Below are 15,717 nucleotides of genomic sequence, written 5' to 3'. Positions count from 1 at the left end.
AACAGGGCCAGTGAGATGACTCAATGGGTTAAAGTACTTGCCACCAAGCCTTATAACCTGAATTTGATCCCTGGGACCCACATGGTGGAAGGAGAGAGCCAATTACTACAAGCTGTTGCTTGCTTGCACACACACACTCTCTCTCTCTCTCTCTCTCTCTCTCTCTCTCACACACACACACACACACGCACACACACACACACACACACTAAACAAAACAGCATGGGATGAAAGCATTTCTTTTCCTGCTTAGCTCTCCTATCAACTTTCTTTCTACTTTATCTCTATAATGCAGATAATCACAAAACTAAAATAAAATTGTGCCAAGCAAAATAATAAAATCAACTCCCAACTATCTCAGTGTGATGCATCCACTGCTAGTTTTTAAACCCAGGTGACTTATGGAATACCAGTAGATGTTTGTTCAGGGAACAACCATAGTATTTGCCTAAACAGAAAAAAAATAGGCAGGTAAATCTCAGGGGTAGAGGGACAGGTAGAGAATAAAAATGCATTTTCTAAGTCAAACAGAAATTGTTAATTTGTCAGCCAATCTGCTGTTTTCAATTGGCTTGTCATCGGTCTCTCCCTATATTGGCATAGCTAACAGAGACCCGATTGTTGACACCAAAGTCCACTCCAGCTGCAGAGAGGAGATCTACTTTGAAGGTCACTGTTTTTCCTTTACCCAGAGTTTGTTTTGGGGGACCCAGAACTTTCTTCAGTATTATTCTCTCCCATTCAATCACTGATGAGCATCTGTATCGCAAAAGTATATCAGCTCCAGGTTCTATCAGTTTTCACTGAATTTCCAGAAACAGCTAGAAGCCTAACTAGCCATAAGTTAACACAATAGCCCTTCACTGAAAGCCCTTTACTTCGGGATGGAGGCATGGCTAAGTGGTTAAAAGCATATATTGCTCTTGCAAAGGACCCTAGTTAAGTTCCCAGCACTGACAGCAGGCAGTTTCATGGAACTTGATACCTCTGGCCCCCATGGGCACCTGCACTCACATACACATATCCACAACAAAACACAACACAACACACACACACACACACACACACACAATTAAAAATAAAGGGAACTAGAGATGGTTCACAACCCAGGTTTGATACCCAGCACCCACATGGCAGCTCACAACTGTTTTACCTCCAATTCCAGGACACTAGGCATGCAAGCAGCACACAGACATATATGCAGGCAAAACATAAACATATACAAAATGAAATTTCAAAATAAATGAAAAGTTAGAGAGATTGCCCAGCTGTTAAGAGCATTTTCTGCTCTTGTAGAGGACCTGGGTTCAGTTTCCAGCACCCACATAACATCTCACAACCATCTGTACCTCCAATTTCAAGGATTCCAATACTCTCTTCTGATAACTATGTGCACCAGGCATGCACATGGTATACACACATACATTCAGGCAAGCACTCATATACATAAATAAAAATAAATAAATCTCTAAAAAATAAACATTTTAAGTGGTTATTTGAAAATACATAAATCTAAAAACAAAAGAAATAAAAAGTGGTATCACGTGCATATACATTCACCACACATGCATATGTGTTTATGACCTAGAGGTCAATGTCAAGTGTCATCTTCAATTGCTCTCTACCTTTTTTGAGACAGTCTTTCTCTGAACCTAGAAGTCAGTAGCAGCCCCAGAGATCTGATTGTTTCTACCTTTCCAGCCTAGGATTACATGAACATTACAATTCCCAGATTTTACATTGGCACTAAGAATTGAATTCAGGTGCTAATACTTGAGCAGCAAGCACTTTACCAACTGGACCATCTCCCAAGGCCTTTTTTGAAAAAAAAATAAAGGTTACCTGTAGCCCAAAAGAGCCCTTAAAGTTTCAACTGGATATACAGTCTTCAGTTCCTCTCCTGAAATAGTAAGTAGTGTCATGGCACAGCTGTTAAAGCAACTACCACATTCACCTCAGAGGTAAATGCAGCAATGAGTTAAGGTACTACTTCTTACCACGCAATAAATGCTGGATGTATACTAATTAAAGAGGATTGTAGAGAAAAAGGGCAATGTGCTAAGATACTGGGGGGGGTAGTACATTCTGCCACTGTATATGTTAAGTGATGTCATAAGACACAATAAGAAATTTTAGTTCTAAAAATAGATCCCATGTGTTAAGTATATTAGCAGTTACTATATACATTTCATCTTATATAATTCTAACCATCTACAATCTTAGTATCATCTCCATTATCTAGATCAGAACACCACGGCTCAAGAAAGTTAGTGACTTGTTTCCTGCCATATCACTGGGAAGTTGAACAACAAGGACTCTAGCACAGGTCTGTCTTTGAAGCAGTAGATTAATTAGGATGTAAGCTCACCTGGGCATGGTAGAGCCAAGTTCAAGTGAGTAAAGACTCTTCATGAGAAAATGTATTCAATCGTCTCATAGATCCAAGTGCATCTTCTCCCTGGGATCATATTTGTCGCATTACACATTTCACAAAACTCAGAAAAAATAAAAACTTTCTTGCTGCCCTCATACCCCCTCATTAAGAAAATTCTACTGTACCCTTAAATGAAACCAACACTAAGATTTCTAGACACACCTTAGTAGTGAGGTAAGAAAATTTTGTTTTTAAGCAGACAGTAAAGAAGCCTCAAACACAAAGCTACTGCCCCATAGAATTCAGTACATCCCAAATCTTTAGCCCAAGTTCAACTCTTCAACTCCAAATGAAGTCACATTTGGCCTTATTTAACTCTACTGGGGAAATCTAAAAATTCCTGCATTTTACTAATAAGCCACAATTTCAAGTTCATCACAATTCATCTACCAGGAAAAATACAACCTTGACATCCGTCCTGCAGTTTACTTAAAAAAAAAAAGAGGTGGAACATAGTACCTCACACCTTTAATCTTAGCAGTTGGAAGATAGGGGTAAAGGCAGGCATCCTGGTCTTCAAAGACCCTATATCATAAAAACAAAACAAAACAAAAACCCCAAAATCCCTTGGAGTCCCCCCACACACATACTCACACTCAGGAGTTTTTTCCTTCACTGTTCTTTAACAAACCGTAAGAGTAAGAGTAACTCTGCTAAAAAATGATCAGTTTTTACATGTTTTATGAGGAAAGAGTTGCAACCACTTTACAAAAAAAAAGGAAAACTATAAAAGCTTATTGGGATTATGGGGGAAGAAACAGTTACGTTTTCCTCTTGGCCAAAACACAACTAGTTCACTAAAGAATATTTTCAACATAAAAGACTATTTTAAAATTATGAATAGCAAGAAAAGATATGATTTAGAAAGAGGATGATTTCCTACATTTTACAAACTGGCATGAATAATGCCTGGCTCATATAAGAGATCATATAAAATACTGCCCTAGAATCCCCTAGTGACAGAAAGGTAGATTACTCATTTCCTCCCTCTTTAACTGTCCTGACACTGAACACTCAAGCAGATAGAGAATCAAACTGATTTCCAATGCTAACGTTCAGAAATTTCCTTTCCTTTTAAAAAAAAACCCTCAGGTTTAAGGGCTCCCCTTTCCTTCACATATGCGTGCGTGTTTTCTCCCCCTTTTCAGTTTAATTAAGTAACACGTTTCACTTGCCCTGCTCTCTGCGTTCTCCTCTAGTGCTAATTCCCATCCAAACTCAACATGGTATTTCCACCATGGTTTCTCAGAGACTAAGCTGGCCCTGGGAAAAAGCTCCGTGCATCTAACAGCTAACTCAATCAGTCCCAGACTGCTAAACTAGAATGCATAAACCAGTGTAAATGTCCAGTCAAACCCTGATTACAGTCTCTTCTTGGTGCCCTTAACTCCCCCCCTTCCAATTCTGACCCAGGCTTCTCAGGTCCCTCTTCTTCATCCTGTTTCACTCTGGAATTTCTATCACTTGCCTCCTTATATCCATGATTCCTCCCACTTCCAGACTGGGAAAAGTGGTATATTCCCAGTTTCTCCTATTCTCTATTCTATTTGAGACTAAGCCTCTTTTTCCCCATTCAGAATCCTTATATTCATCAAGATTTCCTAAGAAATGCTTCAGCTGAATCCCAAACCTGTTTCCCAAGTCCTCCCATAGTAGTGGCTCTCAAAAGTGAATTTTTACACTCCTCAGTACCAGCTCCATACATCTGAATGCTGCTCTCCTATGGCTTTTATTACTCTCCTTTTCTTTCACATTGTGGAATTTTTTTTTCTCTTTCAACACTGAAGCTTTGGGCGCAGCTCATCGCACATGCTAGGTAATGTTCTATATGCCTAGCCCATATTGTGCATTTAAAAATTTAACATGTATACTACCTTTACTTCTTTATGGGTAAATATATTTAGACTTCTCTCTAAATCCAGTTTCTCTCTAACCCTATTTTTATCCAAGATCATCTTTCTTGGAACTTTCTTTGGAAAACATTACCCTGGAGATTTCAAGGTGCTGCTTTCTCCTTAGTTAGACCTGACATGGGAACTGTGATGGTCACATTCCTTTCCCTCTTCACTGCCCTACAGACCCTCTTTCTGACTTCTTTCGCCTCCCTTCTTTCTAGTGGCAAAACTCTTTGTCCCCTATGATTCTGTTTCTCTCAGCAAAGCTCTTCCCTGCAGCTTACAGTATGGACTGATGGATCATGCCTTGAGGTCCTCTGCCCGTTTCCCAAGCATTTACATGTCTGTGTAGTGAACTGGATCACAAATAAGGCACAGGTACACACTCCCAGAGAAGCCTCCTTTGCTCACCAAGAGCCTCTTAGTGAGGAAGAAAAGGATCTCCTCCCCGGCCTCTGCCCTCCCCCTTCCCTGGAAAATCAAAACAAACAGCAGGATCCACCAGTGCCCTTGGTGCAGCCCCCATTTCTTCTAGAACTTCCCTCTACTTTGAACAATACAGACTCCAACAGCCAAGCTGGCTAGGACTCACTTAGCTTTCCTGTGCCCTATCCCAACAATTAACCATCCCTTCCTTATTGCTCTGTTTCAGAGAACTAATCTACTTTTAATCCAGCCTTCTGCATCCCTTCCTCTATCAAGTAGGTATCTAGTTCTCTTCCTCTCAGAGTCAGAACAAAAAGAAACTTATAAACTCTTCCTGCAAAGCTGGTAAGAGAGTCAGACACCCACCCCACTCCACCCTGACAGGTTCTCTTTTCTCTGTGTAACAGCACTGGCAGTCCTGGAACTCCCTCTGTAGACCAGGCTGGCCTCGAACTCACAGAGATCCTCCTGCCTCTGCCTCCTGAGTGCTGGGAGTAAAGGTGTTGGCTGCCATCACCCAGCAAGAGACAGGCTTTTAAAAGTCAGGTTTAGAGCCACTTTCCCTTGATTAGCCCATACCCACATGTGGCTATATCTTGTCTGTGTCCCCCCAGTGCTTCTCTTTTCATTAATGCCTGTACTTAAATGTATATGAAAAATCCCTTTTAAGAAAGTCAGTTTGAGTAAGCTTGTCTGCCAAGACCTGTGGCTCTCATCTCTCAGATGCACCTCAAGACAGTATCCTCAGATGCAAAAAGTACTTGCTACCAATATCCTCAAGTAGTCAACATGGCCATGTCAGTCCTCAAGTATATCATGGAACTTCAGATTCTCTTAAAGTCACTAAACCCCAGTTGCTCCCCCAGTCTTTCTTGCTACCTTTGCTTCTCAACCTTTCACTCCTTTTGGAGCCTCTGGGTGATTCTTGGAATGGGATTATCTCGTTTAATCCCCGGGGGAATCTTGTAAGTTTCCTTCCTATAGACTGTCATCTTCAGTACCACATGGGGACATCACGTTCAATTCAAGTACCCTAAAACTCTGCCAAAACATCCTTAGCCATGCCACTTACAGTGTCCCCGGTAAGAACGGGCCCTCAATCCCAACATTCAAGGGCAGGACATACTAAACAGAACGGCACAAGATGGCCACTAAAAAAAATAACTCCCTTCCATCCTTAGAATTTTATTATGAACCTAATCAACTCCCAACTTCAAATTCATGCCCCATTTCTTTCCCCACGAAATGTTTCTGCAGTGTGATTCTGAAAACTAGCCTTCTAAGTTCAAAAAGGCTTGGGGCTAACCCTTGAAGCCTTCAAGTATACCCCAGAAGTCTGATCAAAGCTATCTGCAACTGTACTCTACCCCTGTGTCATGGGGACGACCTCCAAATCGCCTTGAAAGTATTCATCTGTGGCTTGCTTTACAGGCCCCCTTCCCGTACTCATGCAGAGAGCCCCAACACGCTGGGCTAGAAGAATGCTCACCAAGTGAAGGCTGTCCTTACTGTCTACTCTAGAAAGCAGCAAGAATGAGAAAGTATCACCACGTCGACAGTTTGATCAGGCAACCTTGAAAATTTCAAAACAATGCAACAAAACCAGTGTTTCTAATGCCGAGAGGAGAGGGGGAGCCTCTGTGGAACAGAAGGGCACCCCCACCAGCCTTTGCTGTTGGGCCTCCTACGTTTGCAGCGTGCTTCCCTCCCGCCTTTCCCCTCGACCACATCTTTCGATACAACAATCTCCTGCACCTCCATAACACGAAAACCCCAGTCTTCGTGCGGCCGGCTCCTCCCAGCCTTGCCCGGACGTCCCTCTGGCCCAGCCTTCCTCTCCGCGGGACCCCGGCGAGGAGGGCCCCCTCCACCGTCCAGTACACCTCCCTATCTCTTTCCTGGCCTTCGGGCGTCCCCTCAGGGTTCCGTCCCGGTACCTAACCTCGGGGAGCCAAGCCCACGAGGCCCGTCGCGGGATCCACCCCCCCTTCCTCCTCCCAGCACCTCGTCCTCCACGCACCGGGCCCCCGGGGCTCCTCGTCGTCTTCGTCCTGGCTCGTACCGCCCCCCGTCGGGGACTCCACCCCCAGCCTGCCCCCGCCCGCGGAAAGGCCCCCTCCCAACCGCGCTCCGCCTGCGCCCTCTGCCCCGGCACGGGACTCTCTTTGGCCTCGGTTCCCCGCCCAGAAGCGGCGGCGGCGGCAACGGCGGCGGCGGCCCCAGCAGGAGCAGCAGCGGCGGCGGTGGCGGCAGCAGCAGCAGCGCCGCCCCGGCCCCGCCCCGCCGCCCGCCGGAGCCTCACGCCCCGCCCGCCCGCCCCGCCGCCGGACTACTCCCCCCGAAGACCACCACTAAGCCCCCCCCCCACTCCCCGGCCACGATCTGCTCGAATCCAGCTCCGCTGGGCCTGCTGTCCCTCACTCACGCCCCTTAGGAACCAGGGTGGGGGAACCCTGGGGTTCGCGGCCATCCCTCTCCCTCCTTCTCCAAGGGCCAGGGGATTGCCCCTGATCCCGAAATCCGGCCCCGTAACCGGAGCCTCCCTCTTTTCCAGCCCTCGGCTTTCCTCTCAGACCCCTTGCCTCCAGGCCTGGCGCGAAGCTGGTTAAGGGCTTGCAAGCCGGGTCTCCCACCAGGCTTGCCGGGGCCAGTATGATTTGCCCCCATCTCATCCTCCTTCAATTTGAGCACCCTCCCCGCCTGCCTCGCCTGGCCCGGTAGCCCCCGCCCCTTGAGCGAGGGCAGCGGAGCCTGGGCGCTCCGAAGTCATCCCCCGCCTTTTTTCCAGGGACTCGGATAATTGCCCCTGCCCCCATCACAGCACTCCCACTCCCGAACCCAGGCCCCGCCGCCACCTAGGGGTACCCTTACCCTATGGTTCCTACACCCCAGAACAGGGGAGAAAGCAGCCCTGAGAGCACTCGTCGTACCTCCATCTCTAAGGTTGGAGAGCATTTTCTCCCGGTCTCTCCAAGACTTCATCACGGACACCCCCCCCCCAAAAAATAACAAGCCCTTTCTCGCCCTGCCCTGTTGGCCAGGTTCCCTTCGGATCGTCGGATCCTCGGATCAGGGTTTGGGGCCAGGTAGTTCCAAGACCTTAGCCTCCACCTCCCTTTCGGTGGAGTGGGGTAATTCCTATGGTTCCCCCCTCCAGTAGCTACCGACCCCCGTTTCCATGGAGACCCCCGCCCAGCCAAGAGGAAGAGTGTCTTGGATCCTGGCGAACAAGTCTCACCTGGCTAAAAGAGAAGGAGGTCGTCGAGAGGGGATAGGGCAGGGCAGGGCAGTGATGGGGTACGAAGGTGGGAAGTGGAGGGGAGCTGTCCCGAAGGGAGGGGCGAGGACAGAGAGAGCTCCGGGGAGCTCTGCGTCCGGGGACACCGAGAGGACGGCGCCCCCGGGGGGCAAGCGGAGAGGATGGGAGGAGAGGAACGGACAGGGTTGGGGAAAGGCTTCGGATAGAAAGGAGCGGGTGGGGGAATATGAAAAAGCCGGGGAGTCAAAAAGGGTGGAGGGGTTGGGGGAGAGAGAAAAAAAGACGCACCTGTTCCCGGGTCGGCTCCGCAGGGAGGCTCAGGCCGCCACCCGAGCTCCCTCTCACCCTCTGTGAACCACCACCCGCCTAACACTGCTGGGATCCGATGCCCCCCACCGCCCCTTATCGCCACCGACCTCCTTCTCCTCTCACGGCGGCGGCGGTCGGACTCTAGGAACTGAGAGGAAGAAGGGAGGGCTCAGCAAAGCCGAGGAGAGACAGAGCCACACACTGGCAGCGCCGCGGCGAGCGAAAGAGTGAGGGGGAGAGCGGTGTGTGTGTGTCTGTGTGTGTGAGCGAAGCCTGGTGGAGTGGGTGCCGGTCGCAGGGCTCGACGGGAAGTGGAGTCCGGCCTTGTTCGCGGGCGGCGTCAGCCTGCCCTGCGAGATACTACAACTCCCAGAATGCTGCCTAGACGGGGGGGGGGATGGGGAGGAGGAGGCGAAGGGAGGGAGCAAGCATGAGAGGGAGGGACTAAAGCTGGGAGCAAGCGGCGGCGAAGGGGGCAGAGCCAAGCAGCCCCGGTGACACTGGGAGGGGAGGGGAGGGGAGGAGGAGGAGGGGATCGCTGAGAGAACCCAGCGGATTCCGGAGAGGGAGGCAGTGGTAGCTGTAGCAAGCTGGGCAAAAAGATAGACTCCCAAGAAAGGCGGAGGCACTCAATCCGCGGGGCTCCAAGAGCTCCACGCCCCCCACCCCGACGCCCCTCAGGAGGGAGGTTGAGGAAGGGAGATGATCAGGGCACCGAGGCCAGAGGGTTGGCTGTCTGCTTTCCTTCCAACCTTCTCCACCTTATGCGCCGACCTGACTTTCTCAGGCCACTAGTGACAGAACCGGTGTGCAAATCACTCTTTGAACCATCCCTAGACCTCCCCCTGCCCCGGTACCACAGAGCACACTTATCCAGTCCCCTTTTCCCAGGAGCCCGAGGGAGGCTCCCCTTGCAAGCAGGGTGTGACTCTTCCATTCTTCCCGCACCCCCCCACACTGTAGTCGCCACCCTCCATCTCCTTCACCGGAACCCTCCCCGAAGCTGGGGCTCGCCTTTCTCTCCCCCAACAGGGCAGAATCCCTGGGGGAGGCGAATACTCACCCCTACTCTTATACTGGGCCCCAACCCACCAGCATCCCCTTAGCGTTGTCCCCCCTCACCGAAGTAATAGTGGGGGCGACCGGAGTTGAACTGGCGTCTACTTCTCCTGTGACACGAGCTGTCCTTCGCCACGCCGACCCTGTAGAAAGATACAGAAGCACATTAACGCTCCCGTATCCCACCCTCCACCTCCGAGTCCCCACAGAAAAGGTGCTTAGCAAAGAGGTCGGTGGTGGAAGTGAGCTGAGAGAAAATCCCAGTCCTCAAATCCCATTCTAGTCATGAAAATCCAGGGATTCGTCCTTTTCCTTAAAAGCCATCAAAGAGCCTGGAAGGGAGGGTTAAATTATCTAAGCCCCAATGTCCACACGACGCCAAGCGACGTTACCTCACACGAATATGATACAAACTAGGCTGTCCCCAAGGGAGGGAAAGTGCAACCCCGGACGCCTTCCACCCTTCACATGCATACCCCTAGGAGATCCAGATGGCCAATGGTGAGGGGGAGATGGAAGGGTGCTGGAAGAGCGAAAGGATTGTGGTGGGGAGGGTCCGCGGCCCCCAAAGAGCAGAATCCAGATGCTAAGAGGTGGGTGGGGGGTGCGGCATATTGCAGACGGCGTCTTTCCCCAATTTTCCGGGAATCGCCACGGAACACCGTCTAACACTGGGAGTTGCTTACCAATCAGTCCCCTAACCCCATTTGTGCGCATAAGGCGACCGGAGCTCAGCCGGGAAGCCCGGGCACAAACTCCGCGGAAGCTGGCCTTCGCCGCCGCCGCCGCGCTGCCTCGGGCCTCCCTCCCTCCGCTCTCGGCCCCGCAGACCTACCTTCGCCCCCGGCCGAGGCCAGACCCCGCTCGCAACTCCACGCCCCTACTCCACCCCCTGCTCTCCCTCCCCTCGCCCTCTCCTCGCCGGTCGGGCCCAGCCCCTAGCGCCGCCCCGCCCTAGCGCTCGGTCCAGAGCCCAGCAAGTGCCCCGAACTCGCCCCCAGCCCCCACGCCCAGGCCAGTCAGGCCAGGCCTGCTTTCCCCCCCTCCCGCCGCGCCCCGCCCCCCGAATCCACGTCCTACTTCGCCAACCAACTCGGCCCGGTCCGGGTTCGGCCCGCGCCCACGCCACCGGAGTCCGTGGTTCGGTCCGGTGTACGGTCACCCACCCCGCCCTTGCCTGGGTGCCGGCCTGCGTGCCCTCGCTAGCCCGCCCGAGCGCGCGGTCCCGGGTCTCGGTCCGGCTCGGGGTGCCGGCCTCGGTCCTGGCGGCGTTGCAGCGTCTCCACGAGGGCTCGGTTCACGCAAGATCCGAACCCGCTCCGGGTGGGGGCTGCGGAAAGCAAGTTTCTTTATCCTCCCCCCCCCGCCCCCGCCGCAGGGCCACGCCGTTCCCGCCCCCGTCACAGCGCCCCCTTCACCTGGGCAGAGCCCCCTGGCTGCTGTCGCAACTTTGCTCTTCTCTTCACCGCCCGGGAAGCGGGCGAAGCGGGAGTAGGAGGGAGGTGGCGGGGAGGGGGGTGCTGGGATCAGGCCGCTGGGCTCCGGGAGGACACGTGGGGGAGGAGGGGAAGGAGGAGGAAGAAGGGGGCGGGCCTGCAGTTCTCGGGGCTCCCCCCTACCAGCCCCGGGGAAGCCGGAACCTCGCCGGGCAGCCGCAGACCCCGCACCGGCCACGGGGGAAGAACTGAGCCACCGTCCCCAGCCAGCCCTCCGCTCCAGGAAGGGAGGGGGGTGCCGCAACGCCGCTCGGGGTCGGAGAGCGATCGTTTTCGCTCTGGTTTTGTATGTAACACGCTCTCCCCGTTTTTGACTCGGTCTATGCAGGAGGGAGGGGGTCTTGCCTGAGGGTAACGCCCCCACCAGACACCCCGCCCTTCTTCGGGCCCCCCACCCTTGGCGACCTCGGTGCGTGGTTCTGGCGCTCCAGAACTGAGGCCGCGCTCAGGCGAAGCCCCAGCCCGGGCGCCGAAGTGGGACAGGTGCTAGGAAAAGGAAAATGCCTGGTCTCATCGCCTCATCTCGCGACTCCCGCTCGGCTCACTCTTCGTGGCAACCTCCCGGGCTGCAAAAACCTTGGGTCACCCTCAGTGGACATCCCTCGCTTGGGTGTGGAAGCATCTGGGTTGGCGGGGAGACCCGAGGGAAGAAGGAGGGGAACGAAAGGTCTGGAGAGAGGCTGCAAGACTTGCAGAGAAAAACCTGACTAGAAGAGGACCGAGGGCTTGGTTTCTGCTTGCTTCTCCCCTGGGCTCTTGGGACACCAATCTGAGCCCCCTGACCCTTCCCCCTTTACCCTAAGGACTGGCCGCCTGGTCAAGGGAATAAATCCTTCCTGTGTTTATATCGCAGGCCATCCCCCTGGAACTTGAAGGGCTTAGGAGCTTTTGGTCCATGTTCGAACTCTGATGACATTACATTAAGTCCAGGGAGAGAGACTTTGCGGAGGAGATGAAGCTGCTGGCTGACTTGCTTTCAGTCTTAGGCTGTTTCTTAGCAGCTCCAACCTTGATCTGGAGGTGAGGACTTAGAAGGTATTGTCTCAACCCAGAGGGTATCAGGGGACACGTCCAGCAATCCCTAGAGGATTCTATGCAGAATGTGAAATAAGTAACAAGAATCTGGAAAAATAATCTTCGTGTGCAGATATAGTGATATTATTTACTATATATTTGTCTATGCGAAGGAAGCCGGAGGGTCATTTGAACTAGAAGAAAACCCTGCAAGAGTAATATTTTTCTCTTCTCCCTACCCTCCACCCCCCCCACTCCGACCCCTCTAGGCCTAGAGGTTCCAACTGTAAGAAAGGGGGTGTTTTTCTTTCCTTTTGTAAAGACCTCACAGATGGCAGTAGAGACTTGCCTGCTGTGTTCCCTCACCTGGTCTAAAAGATGTGTATAAGAGCAGCTAACTAAGGCTATGATGACTTGGCTGTTGTCTAAGAGCTAGTGTTCTGTTACCCCTATCGCCTGTCCTCGCCAACCTCAACACTAATTGCTAGCAATGTAGACATAATAGGGCCATCATATTCTGCTTTGGGAATCTCTTCACTAGTTGTTTTACTTAGCCACACCTGTCCTCCAATACACACACACCTAGTTAAAAAGTATTTTGCACCAAACAAAAATGAAGATTCCGAATGTTTAAGTTAATCAACACATGAACTCAATATGCATTTCTTAACAAGGAAATCACCTCCATGTGGCTTGATATTGCAGACCCTGCTGTAAGTTGACTGTTTTTACTGATTTTAATTATTCTGGTAGTTACTAAATAGCCACTACTCTTAAAGGCCCCAGGGCCTTAGGGTTACTCTGCTCCCCATTTTGAGGCTGAAATGAATTTTGGACACATCAATTTGCACTAGTCTGCTTATCATTTGGCTGTATCATTTATCTGGCAAAATGAAGGCTGGGGCAAGATGGTTGTTTCCTGGGTGAAACTAGCTTTTTCTTTTGAGCCCTTTCCTGTTGGGGGCCAGACATCCTCCCATACAGGACATAATGGGAAACCAAGGATCAGTGTGGGGAGAGCTGTGGGAAACCAATGAGTATTTTATTTGAGGCTAGCTCTATAACATAGCCATAATGAGAATACCTTACCTTTGTATGGCATGAGAGTGTTTATGATGTCCTTTCATTTATATTATTCTATTTGTTTCTCACTACAACTCTTGGTTTTGTTATTGGTGAAACTGGGTCTCTTAAGCGTCTGTGAGAAGCTTATTCAAGGTCACACAGCTAGTGAGTTTTGGAACCAGGAATCCTAATAGTCCTGCCTTCACATCCAGAGTTCTTTTCAATATAATACAACGCTTTTGTTAAATGCCAAAACAGCCCTTTTCAAGAAGATTCTTTCTCAATTCTCCCATCCCTAACATCTACTGACCCAGACAGAACGCTCAGAAAGGTACCTAGGAGAGATGTAATAATCAGAGCCTAGTCTTGTCTTGTTGCTAGCTAGTAGCAGGGCCTCAAGCAAGCCCTAATATTTGACCAAGAAGTCGTGCCAGCCTAATGCCATGGACTTTGTTGTGTGTCCCTTCCCCCAACTCTAAAATACAGAAGCAGTGTATGCTGTATTACCTCCTCACGGGGACACCCTATGAGCACCATAAACCGTTGCATTCCTGCAAGAGTCATCCGCAATGGCCCACCACAGGCTATCTAGGTGTGGCATAGACACTCAGGAACAACACTGGACTGGGTCCTGCCCTCCTGACACTTAGCACACAAAGCAGGGCATTTGAGGGTCCCAGGGTAATTTGGGCTCCATACCAACCTTGGACTAAATCCACAAGGATAATTATGTTAATTCTCTGCTTTGTTCTGCAATCAAAAGCCTTGTCTCTCTAGTAAAACAGCATAGCCCTATGATAAAAAAAGAATCCTACTGATTGAGATCTTTAGAATTATCAGAATGAAGCAAATTGGGAGCTTCTGGTTGAAGGTTAAGTCAGGTGTGTGGAAAGCAGCATCTCAAGACAGCAGGACTGTTCACTGCAAGTCACCCCGGTTGAAAGGGAGGATCAAGTAAGGGAGAGGCACATACGAAGCCTCAGTGGGTACTGAGGTATCACTCTGTGTTCTCCAGTGTTTTACTTTCCTTCCCTCTTATCTTCCATCGTGTTTCACTTTCTCATCCAGCATTCCATCCTGTTTCACTTCATGTTCCAGGGACAGATAGGGCTGGGGAGGGTTTCTTGCCCGATTGGTCATTTGCAATTCTCAGCAAATAACAAATAACAAACCCAGGTGCAAGCAAGCTTAATGCTTGCAGATGTACTTTAGCAGCAGGTTGAGTGCTGTGGGCTGAGTGCTAGCTCCCTCAGAACAAACGTGCTTGAGGAAGGCCAGGTCTCCGTCCTCTCAGCACCCCTAGTCTCAACAGTGAGACATCATGTCTGGTTAAACTTAATTCTGTAAACAGCTAACAAACTTTTCTAGATTTTGTTGCCAAAAATCTAGTGGGGAAAATATGGAAGAAGGAAGGCTAAGATCACCCCAGAGGCCTTGCCAGGGCAAGCCATTCAATCTACTAACCACCCCCCATTTCCCCTAAAATGAAATTAGCAACTTGTTTTGTTGTTGTTTTGCTTGTTTTTGAGACAGGATCTAACTGTATAGTTCTGGTTGATCTGGAGGTCACTATGTGGAGAAGGTGGCCTCTAATTCAAAGAGAACTGTCTGCCTCTGCCCCCCCAAGTGCTGAGATTAAAGGCATGTGCTAGTTTAACATGGTTTTTAATCAAGTTAAGCCTTGTAACACAGGCTTGTAATACCAGCATTCAGGAGGCTGAAGCAGGAATGCATTCAAAGCCCCAGTCTGGGCTACTTGAGACCTTGCCAGGAAAACGAAAAAACTTCTGGGCAGTGATGGCACATGCCTTTAATCCGAGCACTCAGGAGGCAGAAGCAGGCAGATCTCTGTGAGTTTGAGGACAACCTGGACTACAGAGTGAGTTCCAGGGCAGCATGGACTTCATAGAGAAATCCGGTCTCCAAAAAACAAACCACAGAATAACAAAACACCTAAAAACAGGCAGTGCTAAAGGTAAAAAGGATCTTAAAAATAGATGGGGCAGCCGGGCATTGGTGGCGCACGCCTTTAATCCCAGCACTCGGGAGGCAGAGGCAGGTGGATCTCTGTGAGTTCGAGGCCAGCCTGGTCTACAAAGTGAGTTCCAGGAGAGCTTCCAAAGCCACAGAGAAACCCTGTCTCGAAAAACCAAAAAAAAAAAAATAGATGGGGCCTGGAGAGATGGCTCAGCAGTTAGGAGTGAATACTACTTTTGCAGAGGACCCGAGTTCAGTTTCCAACAACCACAGCAGGCAGTCACAAGCATGTACAACTCCAGGGGAATCTAACACTGTCTTCTGGTCTCTTCTGGCAGCAGCATTCACGTACATTCAGAAACACATACATATACACAGAGTTAAAAATAAATCTCGAGAAGAAAAAATGATGACCATTCTTCAAAAAAGTAGTAGTGACTACTCACTGAAGACAAAATCAAGTCTACGAACCTTCACTTGGCTTTCAGGTCTCTCTCTCTCTCTCTGGTTTTTCAAGACAGGGTTTCTCTGTGGCTTTGGAGGCTGTCCTGGAACTCACTCTTGTAGACCAGGCTGGTCTCCAAATCAGAGATCCGCCTGCCTCTGCCTCCTGAGTGCTGGGATTAAAGGCGTGTGCCACCACCGCTCGGCCCAGGGTTCTCTTAATTAGGTTCTGGTCTCCTTTCTTCCATATTCACCCCGGATCCTCTATTCTGATCAAACCTGGCCTTTTTGTCATTTCTTAGGCGGTACATGCGCTTTCTTGCCTGGCTGCAATTTCTC

General features: G+C 50.3%; 1 protein-coding gene across 10 annotated transcripts in view; it reads right to left on the bottom strand.

The window, feature by feature from the left end:
- Bcorl1 (BCL6 corepressor like 1) overlaps positions 1-10,904 on the bottom strand; it is a 67,451-nt gene extending 56,547 nt beyond the window's left edge. For 2 of the 10 annotated variants that reach the window (XM_040744580.1, XM_040744582.1), the window contains exons 1-3: positions 8,431-8,613; positions 2,369-2,458; positions 1,843-1,900 (exon numbers count right to left, since the gene is read on the bottom strand). The gene's annotated coding sequence lies outside the window, so the exon portion shown is untranslated. Of the gene's footprint in view, positions 1-1,842; positions 1,901-2,368; positions 2,459-8,430; positions 8,614-9,445; positions 9,526-10,068; positions 10,201-10,800 lie in introns of those variants that run through there. The other 8 variants (XM_040744584.1, XM_040744578.1, XM_040744583.1 and 5 more) reach the window with 7 other exon arrangements.
- Between the last annotated feature and the right edge of the window lie 4,813 nt (positions 10,905-15,717).

This window comes from Mesocricetus auratus, unplaced genomic scaffold (genome assembly GCF_017639785.1).
Source record: "Mesocricetus auratus isolate SY011 unplaced genomic scaffold, BCM_Maur_2.0 Super-Scaffold_100003, whole genome shotgun sequence".
NCBI classification, from domain to species: domain Eukaryota; kingdom Metazoa; phylum Chordata; class Mammalia; order Rodentia; family Cricetidae; genus Mesocricetus; species Mesocricetus auratus.
The sequence above is the reverse complement of the archived record's forward strand: the minus strand, read 5'-3'. Positions and strand labels throughout refer to the sequence as shown.